The sequence below is a fragment of the Panthera pardus genome, unplaced genomic scaffold (genome assembly GCF_024362965.1).
Source record: "Panthera pardus isolate Hobbes unplaced genomic scaffold, ASM2436296v1 HiC_scaffold_6, whole genome shotgun sequence".
In the NCBI taxonomy this organism is placed as follows: Eukaryota; Metazoa; Chordata; class Mammalia; order Carnivora; family Felidae; genus Panthera; species Panthera pardus.
The window spans coordinates 79504057-79520171 of NW_026526991.1; positions in this window are offsets into that span (position 1 = coordinate 79504057).

Genomic DNA, 16115 nt, shown 5'->3' on the forward strand with positions numbered 1-16115 from the left:
AGCTAGACAGGTGTCCTGTTTCCAGAGGTTGTTCAATAAAGTAAATGAAGGATCTGGGCAAAAACCAGGGAAGCTGTAATCCTCAAGCTGATAAGAGGCTGTACAGGTCAAGCTGACACTGACATGGCCTAGCCTTGTTTCACCTTTGCTCACATGTTCAAGAAGCACTACTTGCTGTTTATTTTTTCATTTACTGCAAGATGCTTGCCCCCACTGAAACTGGATTAAGTTAAAACTGTTGGGTTTCTCTTGGAGACCTCAGAAAATGGTGCCCCACAGCTTTTCATCAGTGACTTAAATGGGACTGCCAGTAGTGAAGATCTCTCAGGGAGAAACATGTCATCAAAAATTGCAAGTTCTCAGTCACACCTTTTAATGAAAAAAAAAAAAAAAAGTTCTATCCTCCCCCTCCTGCCCCCCAGTTTCTGCTCTTAGCAGGGAACTCTTTAAATAAAGCAAACAAGTTCTAAAACCTCTCCAGGATCCCTCTTACCCTTGTCAGAACTGTGTTGCCCACTTTTGGCTACAAGGTCTGGTTTTCTTCCCAGTCTCTGGTGGTCTTGGCAAAACCTCATGCAGGTTCCCATGCCATACGTCCATGGAGAAGATCGTGGGGCTTGGTGGTTACAAGGAATGAGCCAGAGAATTTTGCATTTTAGTCTCTGCTAAGCAACTCAACTCTCTGACCTTGCCGATGAGTCACTTGGATACCATTGACTGAAAGGGAGAATTTGGGGGCAAATATAGGAACCTTCTCTGAAATCCAGATGCTGTTTGTGAGCTGGGTTTTCCCAGATCAAATAAACAAGCACTGAAAGCAGTCATCCAGGCCCCATGGAAAAAATATTATGTGCCCCAGATGCTTTCATGGCTAGTGGGTGGCTAAATTAGGTTCTTGTTTTGTCTAAAGGCATTTGAGTATATAAAAAAAATTACATAGCAAATATCTGGTGTCCTGACTCTCAAATTATGAAAACTACTAGTCTTATAATATGTTAGTGGCAAAGAATAAACATAAATTAAAATCCACTTTACCAATAAAACATGTTGCTTGCATATTATAGAAAAGAAAAAAGCATCAAGTCAAAACATTGTGATGTCCTAGACCATTACTCACAGTCATGCTATTCTGGGGTCACACTGCAATCATCAACTATTGAAATGAAAATTTGAAGACCCTCAGATTTCTCAGAAGAAAAGCTACACATGATTTGAGATTTCTTGTATGACATTCGATCTTGCTAAAAAGGAAAAAAATCCCATTAAATTCCAATTTCTGTTGAGAGGGTAACAGATATTTAGACTCTTTATGAAGGGATGCTTTCTTTTAGAACATTCACTGGGTTTGGGCGTTTACTTCCCTCCAAGTGTGAAGTTCTGGAATAGATGCTCTGCAAATCTCCAAAGAAAGCCAGACTCAGTTATCCCAACCTTTTTTTTTCCAATTAATTGATTAATTAATTTTGAGAAAGGGGGGGAGAGTTTGAGTGGTGGGAGGGGCAGAGAGAGAGAGAGAGAGAGAGAGAGAGAGAGAGAGAGAGAGAGAGAGAGAGAGAATCCCAAGCAGGCCCCATGTTAACAGTATAGAGCACAATGCGGGGCTCAAACTCCTGAACATTGAGATCCTAACTGAGCTGAAATCGAGAATCGAATGCTCAACTGATTGAGCCCCCAGATTCCCCATCCCAACCTCTCTTAATTCCCATTTCTTCCTTTTCATCCCCTCAACCATACCCTGGGGAATGCAGTAATCACCTCTATCTGGCACCTCTCACCTTTTCACATATTAAACGAAACCTTCTGAGTTAAGCAAATGTTTTCCTCCTCCTCCTTCTTCCTCTCTTCCTCTTCATTATCTGAAGGTGCTCCTTGATTGATAATATTTGTTTTGCCCCTTGCCTAGAAGGTAGGGTGTTCCCTACTTGCCCATAAGCTACTGAGGGTCTTCTCTGAAGGCCTTCAAGAGTCAACCAGTGTGCTGTCATCTTTGCGATTAATGGAAGAAGATTTGATGTAGATGTGGAATAAAAAAGTGACTAAGAGGTAGATACATGGAATGATAATCTTGGGTTCATCAATAAGTTTTGAGAGGTAACTTTCCCCTCTTGAGGATCTATTTTTCTCATTGGTCAAATGATGAGAAAGAGATTTATAAGGAAGAATTGGCTCACATGATTATGGAGCCTGAAAAGTCCCACAGCTGCCATTTGTAAGCTGGAGACCCAGGAAAACATGTGGTATAATTCACTCCAAGTTCAAAGGCCTGAGAACCAGGAAAACCAATATTGTAAATCTCAGGCTCAGAGTCAGAGACGATGAGAGGAGATATCCCAGTTCAAGCAGCAAAGCAGGGCTAAAGAAAGAAGCTAATTCCTCCTTGCTACACCTGTTGTTCCATTCAAACCCTCAGTGTATTGGATGCTACCAACACACTTTGGGGAGGACAATGTACCTTACTGAGTTCACCAATGCAAATACTAATGTCATCCAGAAACACCCCCCAAGACTCCTAGAAATCAGGGCACCCATTGACCAGTTAAGTTGACACATAAAACTAACCACCGCACCCACTTTATAATGATTTAATGATTTTCCCCTTTTCAAGTAATTTATGTACATTTTCAAAGCGGCTGGCTGTAAACCTTTCTTCAGAGTTTGCCTTCTCTACACTTAAATTTTGCATGGTGAGAATTTTAAGCCAGGTGGGAGCTAAGAGTAAACCATGGAATAAATTTCTGGGCTGGTAGGGCCATTTGATCCTCTGTAAATCATGTAATAAAATAATAAGTAAACATTTGTTAAGCACTTCATATGTGCAATAATTATCCTTTGATTTTGAAGTATATTAACTCATTTTACCTTTACAATAACACTGTGAGGTAAATATGATTATCACCACTGATGGATCAGAAGCCTGGGGAATAGAGCTTGCATAAGCTACCCCAAGGTACACAGCTGGTAAATGGCAGAGCTGAGATGTGAACCCAGGGAGTCTTTAAATTCTGCTGAGGACTTCACACAGAGTTCATACATCCTGCTGGCTTCTCCTACATAATATAACAAATCTCTTATTAAAACCATCTCTTCATCTATAGCTTCCATAACATTACCATTGGTCCTAAATTCTATTACAAGCTACAGTCTCCTTAATCACTGTAATGCAAGCACCATCTAGTTTTCACCCATCCTCTGTGCATGACTGACAGCTTAGCCATATAAACATACTCACAATCCAAGGTCAAAGTCCCAGGTCCTAAATTTAGTCTTTTCCCTCACTGTTTCCCATACTTGTAACAATTGCCAGGCTGAAACCCTTCCTTCTTTGTGCAGTCTTTTCTGATTAAAGCAGGGAGCTCTCACATTCACTCAACAAATAGTTGTCAAGGACTTACATTAAACTATACCATACTAGCACATAGGATAAGCAAGTGAAGTAGGGTATACAGCCTTGAACTTACTGAATTTATAGTCAAAATAAGGAAACTGCCAAGAAACAACTAACGACATGCTTGTAACTAACCATGTGTCAGATTTATAATAAAATTAACCTGCATAGACTCTTCAGATTAGAATGTTTTTCATAAAACACAAATCAAATAGAAAAATTATATTTCTCATTCCAATCTCCTCTACTTCTACAACGTTGTGTTCTTTTATGCAGTAATTCTAAAGATAGGGACATAGTATATGTACCCACATGTACACTTGTGTGTGCACATGCACAGTTACATAAAGAAACATAACTGTTCATTACTCATGTCCTGATCAATAGAAAAATGACATTTCTACCCTTCCCTTGTCTTGAATGCTCTTCATCACCTCCACCAAAATCTCTGGCATACCTGCATTGCACCACAGGTTAGGGATGCACTGATTCATTTATTCTGTGACTTCTGTAAACCTGGTTTAGGCATCTTTTATGTCGAAAATGATATCAAAGTTGGGGTGCTTGGGTGGCTCAGTCGGTTGAGCATCCAGCTCTTGGTTTCCGTTCAGATCATGATCTCACGGTTTGTGGGACTGAGCCCCATGTCAGGCTCTGCACTGACAGCACAGAGTCAGCTTGGGATTCTCTCTTTCCCTCTCTCTCTATCCCTACCCCATTTGTGTGTGCATGCTCTCTCTCAAAATAAATAAACTTTTTTTAAAAAGGAAATAATATCAAAGTAATTTATAAATTTTCCTGGAATTATATTAGGAGTAAAAGAGAAGTATTAGATGAACTCTAGAAAAATTCTTTTATTTTTTGAAATTGGCCTTTAATCTCATGGATTCAGAGGTCCCTCCAAGTCTTACTATATAACTATTTTGAAATCTTATATATTTATTTTTCATTATTAATTACTGATTTTAAAAAATTGATGTGAAATCTACACAACATAAAATTAGCCACATTAGAGTGTACAATTGAGTGGCATTTAGTACATCCACAGTGTTGTGTAACCATCACCTCAAAGTTCTAAAACATTTTCATGACATCAGAAGGAAACCCTGTACCCATTACTCATTCTTTTTCCCTTCCTCCACCCATTTCTCCCCTCCCCCTCAGTCCCTGGCAACTACTCATCTACTTTCTGTCTCTATGAATTTGTATATTCTGGTCATTTCATATAAATAGAATCATATCATATGTAACCTTTTGTGATTGGCTTCTTTCACTAAGCACACCGTTTCAAGCTTCATCCACCTTGTAGCATGTATCAGTACTTCATTCCCTTTTATGGTTTAATAATATTCCACTATATGGATATGCCACATTTTGTGTATCCATTCATCCACTGGTGGATATTTGGGTTCTTTCCACTCTTTGGCTATTGTGAATAAGGCTGCTAGGAACATTTGTGTTCTTGTGTTTTTATTTTGACATACGTTTTCTTTTTTTTCAAGTATATAATACATTATTATTAATTATAGTCACCATGCTATATATTAGATGTCTCTTGTGACTGCAAGTTTGTACCCTTTGATCATAACTTCCTGATTCCACAACCTCTGATAACCACCATTCTACTGTTACTACAAGTTCAACATCTTTTTTTCTTTTTAGATTCCATGTATAAATGAGGAAAGGCAATATTTGTCTTTCTGTGCGTGAAAGACTGTTAGATTCTCTGAGCATGTTTCATAACTAAAAGTTATTCCCACTGTTTCTGATACTCTCTCTCCTTACTCTACCATCAAGCTAATTCAAATTCTTTTTTCAAGTCTTGGCTTAGATGTACATTCTTCCTGATGCCTTTCTAACTCTTAGTTTGTCTGAGGTGCTTCTCTTCTGTCTCCAAAACACCCTACAATAGCACTATACCACTCACTATATCCTCCCATTGGACTGTGAGTCTCTATGTCAATGCCACCAAGGATGAATATGATCACAGTCCTTAGCACAGTGCAGGCTAAGAGCAAGTGCCCATATCTAAGTCTAAATGAATGAAGGGGCGCCTGGGTGGCTCAGTCGGTTAAGCGGCCGACTTCGGCTCAGGTCATGATCTCGCGGTCTGTGAGTTCGAGCCCCGCGTCGGGCTCTGTGCTGACAGCTCAGAGCCTGGAGCCTGTTTCAGAGTCTGTGTCTCCCTCTCTCTGACCCTCCCCCGTTCATGCTCTGTCTCTCTCTGTCTCAAAAATAAATAAACATTAAAAAAAATTTAAATGAATGAATAAAATACATGTTCCTTTTGAGTTTTTGAGGACAAGAAGATTCTTAGAAAGGATCGTTTCAAACTGTATTACTTTTTTTTAAAAAAAGTGTTTACTTATTTTTGAGAAAGAGAGAGAGAGAGAGCTAGCATGAGAGGGACAGAGAAAGGCGGGGGGGGGGGGGGGTGGACAGAGGATCTGAACCGGGCTCTGAACGGAACTCACAAACCATGAGATAATGACCTGAACTGAAGTTGGACGCTTAACTAACTGAGCCACCAAAGTGTCCCTAAACTGTACTACTTCTTAAAGGTAGAGTAGATTTATTTAACTAAATGATTCAGGGAAACAAAACATAAAACTTTAGCAACTTCCTTGCTTTTTTCGAGAGTGACACCCATGTCTGCCTGCTGATTATCTAGTACAAAATCCTGTTAATGGTAGGTTCTCAGATAACAAGGCCATAATGTGGGCATCTGCCATAGACAAAAGAAGGGTCAGCTAGAAAAATGACTGGGAAAATAGACCCCCAGGGAGACTAGAGAGGGCTATTTGTCCAGCAAAAATATACTTAGGGTAGGAGGAAGGGAATTGAGACATCTGAAGAAAGAGCATCGACATGATGTCACCAAGGGCAGAGCCATAACAATGATACCTTGAGTTGGGGGTAATAGTTTGAAAAATATCTTGTGGTTACCCAAAGAATAACCAAACTTATTTGTGCCTTTCAACTTCAAGCATCCAAGTTATTTTTTCTCTCTAAGATTAAAGGAGTTCTGGGGCCTGGGAGCTGGGTTAGATGTTTCTCTTCTCTATCATTGCACTTGCCCATGCTTGCTAATCTACCTCCTCTCATGAAAAGTGAGCTGCTAACAGCACCCAAGCCCAGTGTCTGGTACATGGCAGGGGGAGTAGGTGAATTCTTCAACAAGTGCATGAAATAAACAAATGGTGGAAAATTAATGAATAAATGGCTTCTTCACATTAAAAAAAAAGGAATCTGGTTTCCTTCCCCATCAGTTTTTTAAGTAAAGATCGTTACTCTCTGGAGGAAGAGAATAGATAATTTGAATATCAGCCAGTCCTACTCATTTATCTTTAATCCTTCAAACATTTATCGATCAATTACTCTTTGCATAGTTCTCAAATAGGCACTGAGAATATATAGATTAATAAGAAAAATCCTGCCCATAAGGAGTTTCTGATATAGCATACAGATGATGTGCACAGAGATCAAGTATCAGCAAATAGTGATGGATCATCTTACTTTTTCTTACTCAGGAAAGTGACTCATTTACTAATCAGAGAATGGTCTAAACATGAGGGTTTCAGCACAAGCCCACCTACTTAAGGAAAAGTCTGAGTTTATGTGCTTATTTAGTTGTGATGAAGTTTAATTAAAAAGCAAGTATAGAAGATTGCTCTTTATGTGATTATTTAGCTGTCATGAATTTTAACAAAAAACCAAGTATAGAAGGTTTTCTTTTTGTTTGAAGTTTTTGCAAAGGTTATTTTCATCCCTCTAAATCATCATCTAAATCATCTTCCATTCCTGGTAGCTTTTATTATCTATCTTGGGGCAAGATGGAAAATTCACAAGCAGAAGTAGAAATACCAGTTATATGTCCTAGGTTAATTTCACCTGGCAGCATTAGACTATCTCCATTTCACAATTAAAGGGGGGACTGCATTTATTTCCTTCTTACTGATTTTGTTTCACTATCAAATGATTGTAGGAGAAAAGAAAATAAAAGTCTTGTAATTGTGAGTGTTGACTCCACAGGTCACTATGTGACCTCAGGTACATCACGTCTGTGGGACCTAAGATTCCTCCCTTTGTTACATGAAGCACACAGGGTGGTGCTTCCTTCCTCTTCCTTGAGCAAAGAGACCTCAAAGTTTTGCCCAGGCATTATCAGGGTCTGATTCTGAGGGGGACATATGCGGGGTGCCTAGGTCAAGTACTCATCCTCTGGGACACAGAATTCCAGGGCATTGTTAAGACAGGGGACCCAGTGTCATGAACCTGAGCTCTGATGTCACACAGACATGGGTTTGAATCCTCAGGCTAGAACTTAGGAGACCTTATTAAGCTAGTTTTCCTTAGGTAAGTGATGTACCTGTATCTGTAAAATGAACACATACCTCATGAAGTTGTCAGGAAAATTAAAAGAAAAACATCAAATTTCCCAGTTCTCAATAAATGGCTGTATACTATACCTCCTGTCTGCAAACACACGCTTCAGATAGTACACGGGCAATGAAAATGGTGTTTGGCAGGACCAGAGAGTCTCACAGGAAGCTCACAGGTCTCTTGGGCCCTAGATCACCAGAAGGCACCTGCAACCAGGTAAATTTGTTTCAAGGACTCCAGCAAATCAAAAGTAGTCTTTGCCAAAATAAGACGAGATGAAAACAAGTCTCAGACAAAGGGAGCTTGGTTGGCTATGCTAATACACATTTCTAGGCATTGGTGATGCCAGCCATAGCTGGCAAGACTTCCTTTTCCAACAGGGAAACTCCCTCTACCATGGCTTAGGGAAAAAGTCCAGACTTTACCTTGTTTCTTTCCAGAAAACAAGAAATCTCTGTTTGTGTTTATGAGAAGATTGTAAGCTTCACTGCTGCTGAAAGTAAAAAGAATGTCATCCTCTTCTCAGTCTAGCAGAGCCCACAGAATTTGGTGAAGGTATGGAGGGGCTGTTTGTGTGGGGGGTCCAGACAGGAGTCACATTGGAATAATGGCCTCAGAATTTGCATTTGCCTCGTACTCTTGTATACTGCGTGTGTTGTACATTAGGGCTTGGAAGTGGGGCCAGAAATAATTCCCTCTTGAGACAGAGCAGGACAGTTCCTAATGGCTTGGTCAAGGGGGTGGCTCCCCCTTCATCTTCCCTGAAGGAGCTGCTATTGACAGATTTCTGGGGTCCTTTTTGTTTAGACCTCCATGTGGGGAATGTGTAGGGCAGACTTGTAGGGTGGGGTTGGTTAAGAAAGCCTGCTGGAATGTGAGAAGGGACATACACCCTCTGTGGGTAGGATACCTGCTGTTACTTGGAGCCTTTGCCAGGAGCCCAGGACCATCATGGGGGGTAGGGGATTGAAGCGTCCATAGTTATGTCAGGTTCTGACTGGATCTGGCCACAGAGGCAGATATTGTGTGTGGTCCAAATGTATTCATTTTGACCAATACCTTGTACTTTTCTTCCAGTAAGAATATGGCTGAGCAACCCAATTGTCCAGAATGGAGCTGAGGAGACATGATCAGGCCTATCCTGATATAAATATTGGCAGCTTTCACTCTAACTCTTGGAGAAGTAGCTCAAGGAAGACATCATGGAAAAAATAAGCTAGCCAAAGTGAAGACTTGTGGACTCTCTAGACAAAACACTTTTGACCCTGTGGACCTGATTCCCACATGGGATTCTGGGGTCAACAATGTAGGCTCCATGTTCTATATTCAGTTCTCCCTGCTGTCTTCCAGCAGTTGTGGGGCTGGAGGGTCATCTGTGTCCCTCCTCTTCCACCTCTCAACCCACTAGATCTCTTTGCTAGGTCAAACTTAACCTAAAAAGCAAATGACCTTCCTGGTTGTCATCTTTAGTAATCACATATTCTCACTAAACTTGAAAGGAGGGAGAATATTATTTTGGGGAAAGAGGTGATGAAAATCTATTTGATAAACAACAAACAGCAATACTAATAATGATAACACCTCTCAGATGAACCAGACTCTCACTTCTCATTTCTATGCTACTGTAGCTCTGGTTTGGCTGGCCTCCTTGGCTTGGCGAGCTCTATCCACTTCATCTCCTGCTTCTCCTGTTGGCTGAGCTCCCACCCTCCACTTGGCTCCTGTGGCTCAATTCCTGGCTGGCTATGCTAATCCCACATAATATTTTACGCAAATTTATATGAACCCCGTTACAAAGCTGAGCAAAGAGGCACTGTTTCTTTTCCTTGATAAAATTAATCATTTATAACTTGGCCCTAACAAACCAGTCCAACTTGTGGGTGCTTAGTTTTTGCTCAAAAGAAACATTCCCAGCCCTACTCCAAAAGAAAGATTTCCCATTCCCTGTCCTGCCCTGGCCCCCCAAAGTGCCGTCTACATTGGAAATTCCCACCAGTCTCATTTAGAACCACACTCACAAGTTGCCTGGGAATTTCTCCCAGAAAGCTTCTATCTACCCCACCCCTAGGGGTTTGATTTCCCACAGACCCCTGGGTGGTTTAGACTGTTGTCTATATCAACAACATGATAAACTTATTGTGGCTACCCAAGCTTCTCCAAAGAGTTGTGGGAATCATTTGTGAATTACTTCTTTGATTTTTCTTAAATGAAATTCTGTTTTTACTCATGTTAAATGGCTGTTCCCAGAGTGCAGTTTCTTTAGTGGCACTGTTACATTAAGGAGGAGGATATGCTCCCTGGTTCTAACGGGAATCAATGAAGGCACCAAACTCTGGATTTGCAATTAAGACAATGAAAGTTCAGCCAAAAATCACCTCTGTCATCCCCTGATGCCTCATTAATAAAGAAGGTAACTAATTTTTCACCACTAAAGAGAAAATATAAGGACTAGGCACATACATACAGCCTTCACACATATTCTAGGAACACGGAAAAGAATTTCTCTGCTCTTGTTTTCTTTAAGCAAAGATAAATAGTAGATTGTAGCATCTAGCACCTCAAACTTTTCAACAAGTACAGAGGAATGGAAAGATCATCTGTGGATCCAGTCACTTTTCTCAAGCAGTGTGGGTGGTGGTGGGTTTGTGTGTATGTGTGTGCTTGTGAGAGAGAGAGAGAGAGAGAGAGAGAGAGAGAGAGAGAGAGAATGTTTTCCTGTCCAGTACTAATGAAGGGTTAGTTGACTGTGCTTAAGCTCCAGCTTTGGCAATATAATTTCTGCCTTCCAGCTAAATATCTAGTTCCCCTTTTTGTAGCAAGGAGTCATGACAAACATATGCTTAGGGAACTTTCTCAAGTGGCAATAAAGCAAATTGGGGTGAGAAACAATGAACACCACTTTCCAGGTGAATGCCCAGAGCCCCAATATATCACTTTAAAATAAAACATCTAAAGCTCAGAGATGTGGTCAGATTTGTCTAAGTCACACAGTGATTTAGTAACAGAGATAGGACTAAGGTCTAATTCTTCAAATTCCTAATCTATTGTTTTGTTCTTAACTTCCCTTACTATCATTGTCTAAAATGTTTCAGGCAGAATTCTGGATGCTCAACTTATATGTTATAATCCTTCCCAGAAGAATTCTATGTCATGTTACTCACAATATACTCATGTTATTTACTAAATAGGAAGGAGATAAATATGTCTAAACTGGCATCTGCCAAAAGCCTTGTTTTAATTAATGTGTATGAAACCATAACTACTTTATATGAGATAAAGTGAACACACACACACACACACACACACACACACACACACACACGAATCCAGGAATCAGAACTCAGGATTCAGTATCTCAAAAAAGAACAGGGCCCATGTGGCCAGGTTCTACAAAGAATATGCAGAGCAAAGGGGGACTCCCCTTAAAATTGACTTGAGATGATCATGGCTTTGATCTTTCTAAAATAAACTTTTATTTTAAAAAGCTTAGATTTACAGAAAGGAGGCAAAACAGTAGAGAGTTCCCTTGTACATGGCATCCAGTGTGCCCTGCTGTTAATATCTCATATTAATGTGATAAATTTGTCACAACTAATGAACCAATATTGATACATTATAAACTTAATTAATTTAATTAATTTATTAATTATTTTTGAAAGGAAGATATCTATATATCTATTTATCTATATCTATATCTATACCTATATCTATATTGATATCAGGGGAAGGGCAGAGAGAGAGGGAGAGAAAATCCCAAGCAGGCTCTGTGATGTCATTGGAGACCTTGACACCAGGCTGGAAATCACAAACCGTGAGATCATGTCCTGAGCTGAAATCAACAGTTGGAAACTTAACCAACTAAGACATCCAGGCACCCATTTAACTAAATTCTTTTTTAACTGAAGTCCATACTTTATTCAGATTTCTTTTGTTTTTAGCTCTGGTTCATTTTACCACTCCAGATTCCCATCTTGATACCATATTCCACTTACTGGTCATATCTCCTTAGGATCCCCTACACTGTGACAGCTTCTTAGACTTTTATTTTTGATGACCTGGACAGTTTTGAGGTGGACCAGTAAGGTGTTTGGTAGAATGTCCTTCAGTTTGGGGTGTCTGATGTATATCACATGATTAGAATGTGGTTGTAAGTTTTGGGGAAGAAGAGGACAGAACCTAAGTGTCATTCTCATCACTATCAAGGGTACGTATTATCAGCATGACTTAGTACTGTTGATATTAACCTTGATCATCTGGCTGAGTCAGTGTTTGTCTGATTTCTTCCACTGTAACATTATTCTTTTCACTCCTTTTTATGGTATACTCTTTGGAAAGATGTCATTATGCACAGACCACACTTAAGAGATGGGGTGTGATACTCTACCTCCTTGAAGGGGCAGTATTTATATAGATTATTTAAGTTTTTTTCCTTTAAAAATTATACTATATATGTAATCACAAGAAGTAATAACAACAATGTTAGAACACACACACACACACACAAGGTAAAATGTGAAAGTTCTCAGAAAATGCCTAGTTCTGTTTTCCTGATTTAATGAGAACTGTATTGAATAATTTGCATGGTGCACACTCACATGTGGTCAGGTTAAATTATCCACATTCGTTATTCACTCAACAAACGGTTTTTGGATGCCTACTCTTTGTTAAACTCTGGGTTTCATCATTTGAATTTAAAACTGTACTGTATGGCAGGTAAGAAAGATGCCACCATGCTCTCACTCTGTTTTCAGATGAGCAAGCCAGGGGAGAATGTTTTTCCTGGGTGTTATTGATCGACCTGTAAAGAATAGCCAGGTTTCTAGACAACAAGCGCAATGCTTGACTCTACTCAACAGTGTGGTCTACCTCCTAACACCACTAAGCAGAACAGAACAGGGTGTTTTTATTAAATATTTCCAAGGGCAATCCTTATTTGCCGAGCCATACCTGCCACTGAGAAATCAAGGATTCAGCTTAAAGTTTTATTTGGCTCATCCTAGGATTCCATCTCCTCCAGCCACAACCTCCTCCCCACCATTGCCCCCACCTCTGCAAACTCTTATGCTGGCGATGTCTAGATTCCTGCTACTGAAAATAAGTAGTGTGTGGACTATTTGAGTGCCTGCTGTTTAAATATGTTATCAGTGTGTTTACCCGGACTCTGTTGTTGTAGGACTTGGGTGTTCTTGTAAAAACTCAATTTATTCTGGCACTCTACAAAGCAGTCCAGTGGTCTTTCAGGAATTAATGAATATCTACTAGGCACATAGATCGCATTGTATTAGACATCATACAAAATGCCTTCAAACCAAAGGGAAGAGATGACAACAGGTACTGGAAGGCTTATAATCTAAAAATTGCCAGAGAATAGGAAATTTCCATGACTTGGAAATGTAGTTCTCATAACAAAGAGAAAGAGCTGGTCAAGAGGGATGAAAATTAAAGGAAACACTGAACTGAACTGAAAAGATTGGGCTGGAATGACCTGGAAAGATAGGATTAAACTGCAGAATAATGAATCCTTCAATTTAGGTCTAACTTTTTTACTGATAGGCATGTCACCCTCAGATATTCTTTTCCCTTCTCTTCCCTAAGTCTTCTCTGGAATTTTCCTTTACAGTATACCACTATAAAGGATTTGACACCAGAAATAGTAGCAATCCCATGCTCCTCTTGGCAGTGGAGTAAGGCAAACTCAAAATCTATCTTCTTCTTTCTTCAGAGTTTTGGAAGCAGAAACTAGTACCCAAATCAGATTTATCATACATTTACTTCTGATATAGCACGTATTCAGACTTCATAGAGCAGGCTTAAAGCATCTTATTCTTTTCTTTAGCCCTCCCAATATTCGTGTTATTTTGGCAGTTTTTGTCACACAGGACCCCCTAAGCTAGTTCACTTAGTACACAAATACCCACTGTGAAAATATTTCCATTATCATGTAATCATTCTTTTTTTCTCCCTCTGGGTATTGCATTCATTGATCTTGAAGGTGACTAGTTTCAGACTGAGAAAGAGAAATTTCTATCAAGTTCTTGGGATTTTGTCCCGTGTACTATACAGCAGGAGGAGGGGAGCAACATAAGCAAACTTCAGAGTAGAAACACTGTACTGGGCCTGCCCCGCCCACCACATGGCATTTGCATGGCATGAATGGGATCATTTATAGGATTTGGCAGTCAAACTGGGAGTCCTAATGTCACTATGACTCAAGTCTATGGAGAGAGAAAAGAAGTTTTAGCAAAGAAAAAAGATAATGAATCCAAACAGTATCTGTCATCTCTCTTTTCATCCACAAATCAGTTTTCTCTATTGTTACCATGTAGTTTATTGTCTAGCCAATGCATGTTAATATCAGACTCATATTTTGGCAAAGTAAATAAGGGGACTTTTCTTTTGTTTTCAGAGTAAGAATATGTTAGAAAAGCCAAGAAGTTGTAAAATAAATACTGGCCTTTTTCCTTGCGACTACTAACAAAGAGAAGAGTAAGTTATAGCTCAGGGCTTTCTGATCTACCTACTGAGCAATTGTAGAGAGATGGGGTATGATTCTCAGGGACATTAATACCTCAATCTTTCTATCAACATGATGAGGAATTCAAAACCAACTCCTTTTATCATATGGACTCAATAATTATTCTAAAAAACTCTCTCTAACATAAGAGAACTTAGCAAATTAAAAGGATAATAATCTGTATTTCAAGCATAGACAATATGCACATAATGAACGTATAAATATGATTTGTCCCAAATGACAAAGATCATCATGATATAAAGGTTTTCAAGTTTCTAAGTATTATAATGTTTTATGATAAGATGGATTTATATAATTTCCCCCATCTTTCCTGCTGTTCTCTAGAAGGATGTATAGAGGATATATAGGTGATGAGGAAAGGAATCAGTACCAATATACTATAAATATTAAAAGACTGTATTTTTTAAAAAAATATTTCAAAGTATATCATTATTTACTGTAATTCTTAGAAAGGTTGATTAAATGTTGTACCTCTGGTAAGTCTACACTTGGGAGAAATGCATTGTTGGCTCTAGGAGGGAGACAAGAAAGAAGTGATAACAAACGCAAAATGCTTTTGTATAATTATCAAGAGCTGAGAGAATAATAAACTACATTTGTCATCTGTCTATCCTTTACATCATTGATCTGCCCAAGTATACATAATAGTTAACTCTTGGTGAACAGCACAAAATCCCAGTAACAGTTCCTGGTTCTTCTTAACTGGGCCCCACTATATCAAACCAATCTCTTGTCTTCTGGATGGTGCATGTCTTCATTCTTATTTCCACTGTCTTTGCAGAAACTGCCCCATTCCTTTACCACTGGGCTTCATTGATGTTATTTACACCCTACCTGGAACACCCTTCCTTCAGCTTCTGCCAACCCTGTTGTTATAGATCTTTTAATATTCATCCCAAGTGCCCTCTTAAAAATTTCTTTACTTCTTAGACTACTTGGATTACTTATTTTTATTGAACTTAAACAAATCCATACTGTGCAATTATTCCTTCATTGCTTGAAAATTATTTTCAAGTGGGTTTGTTAGTTTGACTTCTAGGCTATACATTAAATTTTATAAAGAAGGAAATATATCTTAAATTTATACTGTAGTTAACATGAATCTTAGCAGTTCTGGGCTTAAATTTGATGTTGCATAGATCAAGTTGATCTAGGTAATTGATTTGTTTGATAAAATTGCATGATAAAATTGATTTGATAAAAATGCATGTAAAATCTTCCAACTATTTAAAACATCTGAGTGAAATGATTTTGTTGCATCACAACAGAAGGAATAAAACAAAATGATTTAAATGGGGTGTGTGTTCATGAATGTGAGTAAGGAAGGGATATAGAACATAGAGTATACTTCATTTTATTTATACTTCCTTCTGAATCTGATATAATAGCAACAATTTTTAAGATGAAGAGAATGATGCTCAGAGAGGTTGTATAACTTGCTTAAGTTTGTAAGGCAAAAAAGCAAGATTTGAACCCTGTTTTTTAACTCAATGCCAAAGTACTTTCTACTATACTGATGATCAACTCTTTCAATAAGGTGTCATAAAATAGAACACTAAGTAAATATGAGTCAATTGTTTCATTTAAAAATGAAATAAATCAGAATAAAATACATGGTACCAATTTCTGTCCATATTAAACCAGAAGAATGTTCAGACATTGTAGAGGGAGTCAGAGAATCTTCTCATATGATGAGGAGCTTGACTTGGGATTTACAAATGTAGAGGAGGGAAAGGGCTCAAGAATAATAGTTGAGGCAGGATAAGTCTGGTATATGCAAAGACCAGAAACCTTATTTAGAGTGGGAGATAT